Source organism: Corvus cornix, chromosome 3 (assembly GCF_000738735.6).
Source record: "Corvus cornix cornix isolate S_Up_H32 chromosome 3, ASM73873v5, whole genome shotgun sequence".
Taxonomy (NCBI): Eukaryota; Metazoa; Chordata; class Aves; order Passeriformes; family Corvidae; genus Corvus; species Corvus cornix.
Window position 1 is genome coordinate 79,604,027 of NC_047056.1, and position 7,829 is coordinate 79,611,855.

Below are 7,829 nucleotides of genomic sequence, written 5' to 3' on the forward strand. Positions count from 1 at the left end.
TCAACACACCTGCTGGGACTCATCACTCGGACATAGGTGCTGGTTTTGTTTGGTGGTTTCCAGGTTTCCCTCTAGTAAAGAGGATCTTGTGTAGGTCTTGTGCCATACCTGCCAGCCTCATATGGCAGAGGTCTGGATGTCTGTTTCTTTTTGGGCAACTGAGTGTCTCATGCCATAGCTGGTCTGACGAATTGCTCTTTGGAGAGCATTCCCTGTAGTGACTAGATCTCTGCTGACTTGGTAAGTTTGAATGGCTCACTATATGTTGAAAGTAAACACTGGTCCTGAGTTTAGTCACATCCACTTCGTCCTGATCCAGTGGCCCTGGTCTAATCTGCTAGACAAATAGCAACACCATCATTACAAAGTGTCTCAAATCTGCTAGGAAGTCAGCTGTGTGAGAAACAAAGATAACTCTGGCCAGTCGCTCTGCTTCTGGATATTTGTGTGCACCAACACCATTTATCTCGTTGGCATCTGTCTGGCCTGGTTTCCTCTCCTCATCAATCCCTGTCCACAGCCACACCATTTCTAAACAAATGCTGGTTCTGCCCACCACAGCTGTGTGCAAACACAGAGACACAGGAAAACCCCAAAGGAAGCAAAAAGGACTTGTATACACAATACTGTCTTTGGCTTGTACAGCACAGCCCTACCCCACATGCCACAGAGCTCCTTGGGCCTGGAACATGCATGCTTTAGTCTGGTTGGGCAGGGTGTAGCAGAAACAGCCTGGGCTGTCCTGGATTGACCCTGCTCCTCATGGAACAGGGTGGACAATAAAGCGCTCGTGGGGGGTTACCCTGCCACTTGTGTCTGCTGGCCTTGGCCTTGGCCGTTCATGGTGACTCTCTTAGAAAGATTCTCCTTCTGATTCTGTGAAGGTTTCATCTCATGTGATATCCATTCACAAGGTGATCAGATGCATAAATATACATCCTTTTGTTGTGGGAAGGGCTCTTTGATGATGCTGTTTTTATCCTGGAAAACAGCTTCTTGGATATTAATTCAGGCAATAAGAGGGAAAATATGTGGGACTAGCTGTATGCTAAAATGGCCTACGCCAGAATCATGTTGGGATGCCCAAAACAAGAATATCTGAGCCAAGGGATGTGCTACTAAAACAAGATGTCACTGGATACCTAATCCATCTGCTCCTATCACTGCCTTTCCAGCCTACCACTGATGCTTTAAGGAAAAGAGTAACATTGTGAAAATGCACAGAAATAAACCTGGAACTGCTGGAGCTGAAGTGAGAGAACACAAGAAAGCATCAGAGGGTGTCTGTCTAGCAAGTCTATGAGAAAGAGCGCTTAAAGAGAGGGAAAAAAGGGCTTAATGTGTAACTTAGTTGACTCCTTCCTTTTTCCCCTTCTGCTCCTCCAAAAGAAGTGATTAAGACTTGCTCCAGGATGTCAGTGGCACATCCGGTGACAGTGGAGATCAGTCTTCATATTCAGCACTGGCATATATCTCAGAAAAGCTCTTCTGAAGTTTCTTTAACCATCTCCAAACCTCTCACGCAGGTCTAGTTCTGACATGGGCAAGTATTGCAAACCTTCACTGGTGACCTCCACAGCCAGCCAGCAGTACCTTGAGAGACCATGGGTAGCACCTCTCCTTCATTGTTTTCCTATATGAAGTAGGTTCCTCTGTATTGTTCCTCTAGGTCACCTAGCAGAACTGGATGGGAAACAAATTCTTGGTCTTACTTTGGAGACCAGTGTGGAACAAAGGCTAATTTATATATCTTGACTTTAGGTTTCAAAGGTTGCTAGAAAACGTTTCTGGAGTGTCCACACAGGGCTTCCGGTAAAAGGCTTGTTTTGTCACTGTTTCCTTCCTGGATGCCTTCCTGGCATCTCTGTTGCAGTGCCTAGCAGCTCATGTTGGATATTACAAAATACTCGGTTTCCAAATATTGTGGAATGGGCCAAGACAGGGCCACTCAGCCGCACTGGATGAGGAACTCACAGCACTGAGGCCAAGAAAGTCCTCTCTTCAGGGACTGGCTCCGAGATGACTAAGAGCTGTCACAGACCCTACCAGCCAGCTGGGTAAATATCCCACATGGGTAGAATTTCTCATTCTCTACCACAAAGATGCCAGGGTGGTCTGGCTCAGCAATCTACTAAGCTGCAAGGAATGGTGATTCACAGCATTTCTTTGCTTGGAGGTATTACAGGAATAACCAGACTTCCCTCTTCAGCCTCGACCGTAGGCTGTCCTTCTAGCTGTGTGATGGAGGGAGTCTGACCTGAGGTCAGTCACTTCTCACCTGAGTGAGAGCCCAGAGCAATGAACTGCCTCAGCAGACTTCAGAAGGCTGTCAGGGACATAAAAAATGTCCTTGGCTTCTCATATAGCTCATCACCTCCATGCACAGCCTCACTTTGTCCTGGCTCACATAATCTCTGAGACATGCTGTCATTGCTTTTCCAGGGCTGACTCTCATGCCTGTGGTAATGGGCTCTTAGGTATGTCTTATAAGACAGAACAATCCCCCACACTGTTCTTTTCCTCATTAAATCCTTTGGACATCATTTTCATTTCCATCCATGTGCAGTGGGCATCCTCATCTCCTGTCTCTCCCTTCTGTGTCTTAGAAGTACGAACTTTCATTGCAATGTTTAGTCCAGACAGACTCAGTCCCTTTTGATGCAGCTGTATTTTTTACTTTTCTCGGTATCACAGAATCACAGAATGGGTAAGGTTAGAAGGAACCACAGTGGGTAATCTTGTCCAACCTCCCTGCTCAAGCACAGAATTGAATCCAGATGGTTCTTGAATATCTCCAGTGAGGGAGACTCCACAGCCTCTCTGGGCAATCTGTTCCAGTGCTCAGTCACCTGCACAGTAAAGAAGTTCTTCCTCATATTCATGTGGAACTTCCTGTGCATCTGTTTCTGCTGATATCACTAATTGCTGTTAGCCTTGTGGCATTAACTTATATAATATCTACTGCTTTATATCTGGTATAGTGATTTTAATAAAATCAGAAGGTACTTTGCTGTCTTTGAGGATAATTCACTACTCTGTGCATGTGATTGAGGAGATAGGCAGAATGTCTATCACCCCCAATTTTTTGGGGGGAGCTCTATAATGAGGTTTCTCAGGCAGTATGGCTAGTCAGAAATGTGCAAAAAAACTCTAGAAAAATGCTCCTTCCTTTCCACAGTAGAGCAGAGCTGAGTGGGAAGGTGCCAGTGACTCATAGCATCCCTTCCAGCTGGTAAGGGACAGTCACTACTTCTTCCCTTAGAATGGAACAGCAACCACGTGTGGTTGGTTGAACCCTGTGCTGCTGCTGAAGGCAGATTTAACTTCCTCAGTCTCTGTTTCCATTCCCATGGCACCTGCATATAATAGTTCACTGTAGAAACTTTACCAGTACTGTTTAGACCTCCTGGATGCAGTGCTAGATTCAGCCATGAATTTCTGACATATATGGCTTCGCTTCTACTTGACTGAAACCATTATGGTACTGGTATTATGGGTATGTATTACCTGTTCTATAGAAGTGCTAAGTTTCAAACCCAAGAGGTGTCTCAGATGTTAGGTGTTGCATAGACAACACATAAAAAAGAACCCCTAGGCTAGAGTTTACAGTTCAGATTAAGAGTACATGGAGCAGGCTGTTAAACAAAGAACTGTCTAGGAAAAAGTATCAGGCAGAAAAAAAAGGGTCTGGAAAAGATAATGTAGGAATCTAAAATTAAACAAGTTTTGAGATTAAAGTGGGATTTTACTTAGACCTTTATTGTTTGGTGAGAAAATAGAGTATGGAAATCAAATTCACCAGATAGATGGGTCTCTTCTTGACTGACCTGGTGTAGTTGCGTATTTTGCACCTGCCACTACTAAAGTACATTGGTTTCCACAAACAGTGTGAAATATCAATGTGAAATTTTTAAGCCATGAAGCAAAATACCTAGTTCTCAAATAAATTTTCTCTGAGAAAGCAGCTAGCAACTAGATGCAGAGCCCTGCCTGTCATGGAAATCTACTTTGGAATAAAATCCCTACTGACTCGAGCAAGTCTAGATGACTAAAAGTAGGTCAGATGAATCCCATGTTGACCATACAATATTAATTTCACCTCACTGTGTATATGTTATGATTGAGTTTTAATTAGAAGGTCATAAAATATGCTTTCCAATTGGACTTCTGATTCATGTGCAAGATGGACTATGGAATCCCTCACTGCTGTACCCTCAGAGTTACCAAAATATTATTTCATTTCTAGACCGCTTCTCTGGAGTGATGTAGTGACGTCATCATCACCATTTTATAAATCAGTGATTTATGCCGCACAGAAATTAAGATTAGAATTGTCACCTTCCTCAGCTTCAGTCTCCAAAGACATGGCTTTCCAGAGAACCCAGGTGGGTGTAGTCCTTGTCTCAACCATGGTACCGCTTCAGCTGTAGCCTTTGGTAGTCCTACACACTGCACACCACTGATTCTCAAGTCAAGCACCCTATGACATGATCACTGCTTAGAAAACAAAAGTGAGCAAAATAAGCAGGAGAAAACAGAAGTGACTAGCAAAGTTTCACTAAGTGAATTCCCAGATACCATGTTGTTGGGGTTTTTAGGAGTTCTGTTTTCTTTTTCCCATATATGTTGCCAGGGCAACAAATTACTGGGTGCTTAAGAAAAACAAAAAACCTGGCCACAGAGGGAGGGGTCCAACTGGCTACTTTCACCTGGGGGTTGGGTACACCCCGGGCTGGCTGGTGCTCCTGGAGGGAGAGAGGATAGGTTGCTGCTGCAGGCTTCTGCTTTTGGCTGCCTTCCTTCTACTGTGAGTGGAGCTTGCTCACTGGAGCAGCTGTTGCACAGGGACCCTAACACCCCACCTTACTAAAAGACGGACCTGTTCACCATCTGCTGGGGTGCCTCAGGGAGAAACCCCGGGATCCCAAGCCCACCTTTCCCTGCCCCACTGGGAGCCAGGCTGCGGCTGCCCTGCCCCTGTCGCTGCTTTGAGCCTTCACTGTATCGTAGCCCCGCACGCCCTGCCTGCCGAGACCTCCGGGGATTCCCGCTGCAGCTCTGGAGTTTGATATGTCTTGTCTGCCACCCGGGATTTGTGCTTGTCCCTGCAGTTCCAGCCTGCTGTTCCAGCCTGCTGTTCCCGAGGGTCCGGCCGGACACCAGGATCGGCTGCCCAGGGGTTTGTGAAGCCTTTGTTCCATCCTTCCCGGGATCCCAGGGCACCGGTGCCGCGCGCTCCCCGAGCTCGCTCCGCAGCGCCCCCTGCAGCCGCGGGGGAACCATCGCACCTGCCCTGCTCACCGGGAGCCGCCAGCGCCCCTGCCGGCTGCGAGCGGAACTGCACCCGAGGGGAAAGGGCCTGACAGCCGAGAAGGCTGGCACTGGGTTTGTGATTGTTTGCTGTCACTGCCATGGTTATTGCTGTTTTGTTTGACTGGTTACACACATATAGATATATAATAGTAAAGAACTGTTATTCCTATTCCTCATGTCTTTGCCTGAAAGCCCCTTAATTTCAAAATTACAATAATTTGGAGGGAAGGGGGTTGCATTTTTCATTTCAAGGGAGGCTCCTGCCTTCCTTGGCGGATACCTGCCTTTCAAACCAAGACACATGTCAAAGCTAGGAAGGTCCTAAGGTGCTGAAGTAAAGTGCTGTTACTCAGGGTTTGTTCAGTAACTCTAACCATGACATCACCCTTCTTCTATAAACCTCTCTCCTCATGTCTTATGTCCTTTGTATTTCTGCAACAAATGAGGTATAAAGGGAGGGAAGTCACCCTCCTTCACTGTACAAATCAGATCACCCCCAAACCAAGCTTTTTCCATACAGAAAATGAAACAGAATTCCAGTGGAAAAAGGCCCATGTGGCCATGTACTTCAAGGACACATCATAATGCCTTTTCACAGAGGATTGGGTAAAATCCTCTGATTGTCCCCATTGCTGGACTTTTCTAGATTTGACTCTGCAAACTTAAGAAAATTAAAAAAAAATCACTTTTTCTGCAATGTCCTAGTTTTTTTAAAAAAGAAAATGAGAACAAAAAGTCATAAGTTCTATCATGTGACAGCATCTCATTTTCTCTATGATACCACAGTTGGCTTGGGAGCTCTAAATCCACAGTATTGACCTCTTCCTGGTGACTTTTTTCAAAAGGAGAGGCAGCAACAGCATGTTTTCATCCTTGATAGGACAATATTGTATCATGTCAGACATGGGATTTCACAGAGACTCGCAGGAAGCAGAATAGTGGCACATATGCGTCCCAAGGCCTCTGTAAAGAGGTGGCCTTTGCTGGTTAACAGAATATCCTTTCTGCTTATTCCTTCTCTCTTTGATCCCACCTGTCTCATCTCTTCCAGTATGTTTTTCTATTTCCTGTCTCTGGCTCCAGGTACTAATCCCATTCTCTTTGCCTGTACTTCCTCTCATTTCATTCTTTTCTCTGTCAGTCCTGTGAGTTCATTTATTTCCAATGTCCTGCCCTATCACCAGGCTACCAGTCAACTCATTATTTTTTTGGCTAACCCTCCACTCCTCCCCATATGTCTGGCCTGGATCATCCTGGCTACCACTCCCAATTTCAGTCCCAGATTCTTTCTCCTACTTTCCATCCCCAACACATTTATCAGTGTCAGTGATAAAGAATGTACACAGTCAATCATTTAAGAGCATCTAAGTATTATTCAAAGGTCAAAAATGGAAAGGCATAATTATTTTTCTGAGAGATTTATTTGCAACAGACACTTCTCATTTTACCGGGAGGCAAGTGGTTCACAGCCTTCATGCTCACGCACAGCTCATCCAGGGTGATGCTGCACTCTGCTGGAAGTGTCTAGTTCTGCTACTTGCATTTTTTAGTCTGCTCTCCCCTATTTTCAGGCAATTAGTTTGTACTTTTCAGTACATTTCTACTCTGCAGCATTGATTTTCATGAAAGGTGACTGACATCCCTCTTTCTGATTTGGCTTCCATTATACTCAGATCTAAGTCATAAGAAAATCAGAGGAAGATAAAGACTTCCTACCATCCAGGTGTTTCCTTTGTGTTTGCCGGTCCCCAGTTCTGCAAGTGCCATCTCCTGTGAGAATTCTCCATAGTCCAAGCCCCTTTGACCAAAAATCCCAACTATGATAGGCTCCAGGCATCTTTCTGTAGTTCCTCTTCTTTAGAAGCACCGCTAAGGGAAAGTCTGCATGAAATTTGCAAACAATCAAGGACTCAACTGGTCTAATTAAAACAGAATGTACTAAGAATGTATAGGAAAACCAGAGTGGACTGAAAGCACTTGTCTGAGTGAGCAACTAACACAGTTTACTCAGTAAATGTCAGGCTACAGAGGTACATCTTGGATTCATTACAAAGGAAGCAATATCTTACTTGTCCTCCGCTCCTATCCTCGGGCAGCTGTCAGCAAGACAATCTCTTCCTTCCTCTCCTTTCTGATCCTCTTGACTATGGTGTCTCAGAGACACAGCCTCCAGTGTCCGACATTTCTTGCCCCTACTGCTCCCACAAACACCGTTCATTTATAGCCTGTGACCACTTTTGATGTTCCAGTTGTGACAGATTTCATTACCTTATAACATGGGCTGGTCACAGTTGTATTTCAACAATGAAATGTCTGCACCATCTGGGATAAGAGTCTCTCTTCTCTCTACAGTGGTTAACACCTTCTAACATGACCCTCATCCCTGCCCCCTCCAGCTAACTCTGGAGTTATATTTCCCAATTTCCTTTCTCAGAACTTGGCATTTCAAAAGCCTCTTTGATCTTGCCATCACCTCGGCATGCCTGAAGGGTAAAGATGTATAGACCATGGTTTGC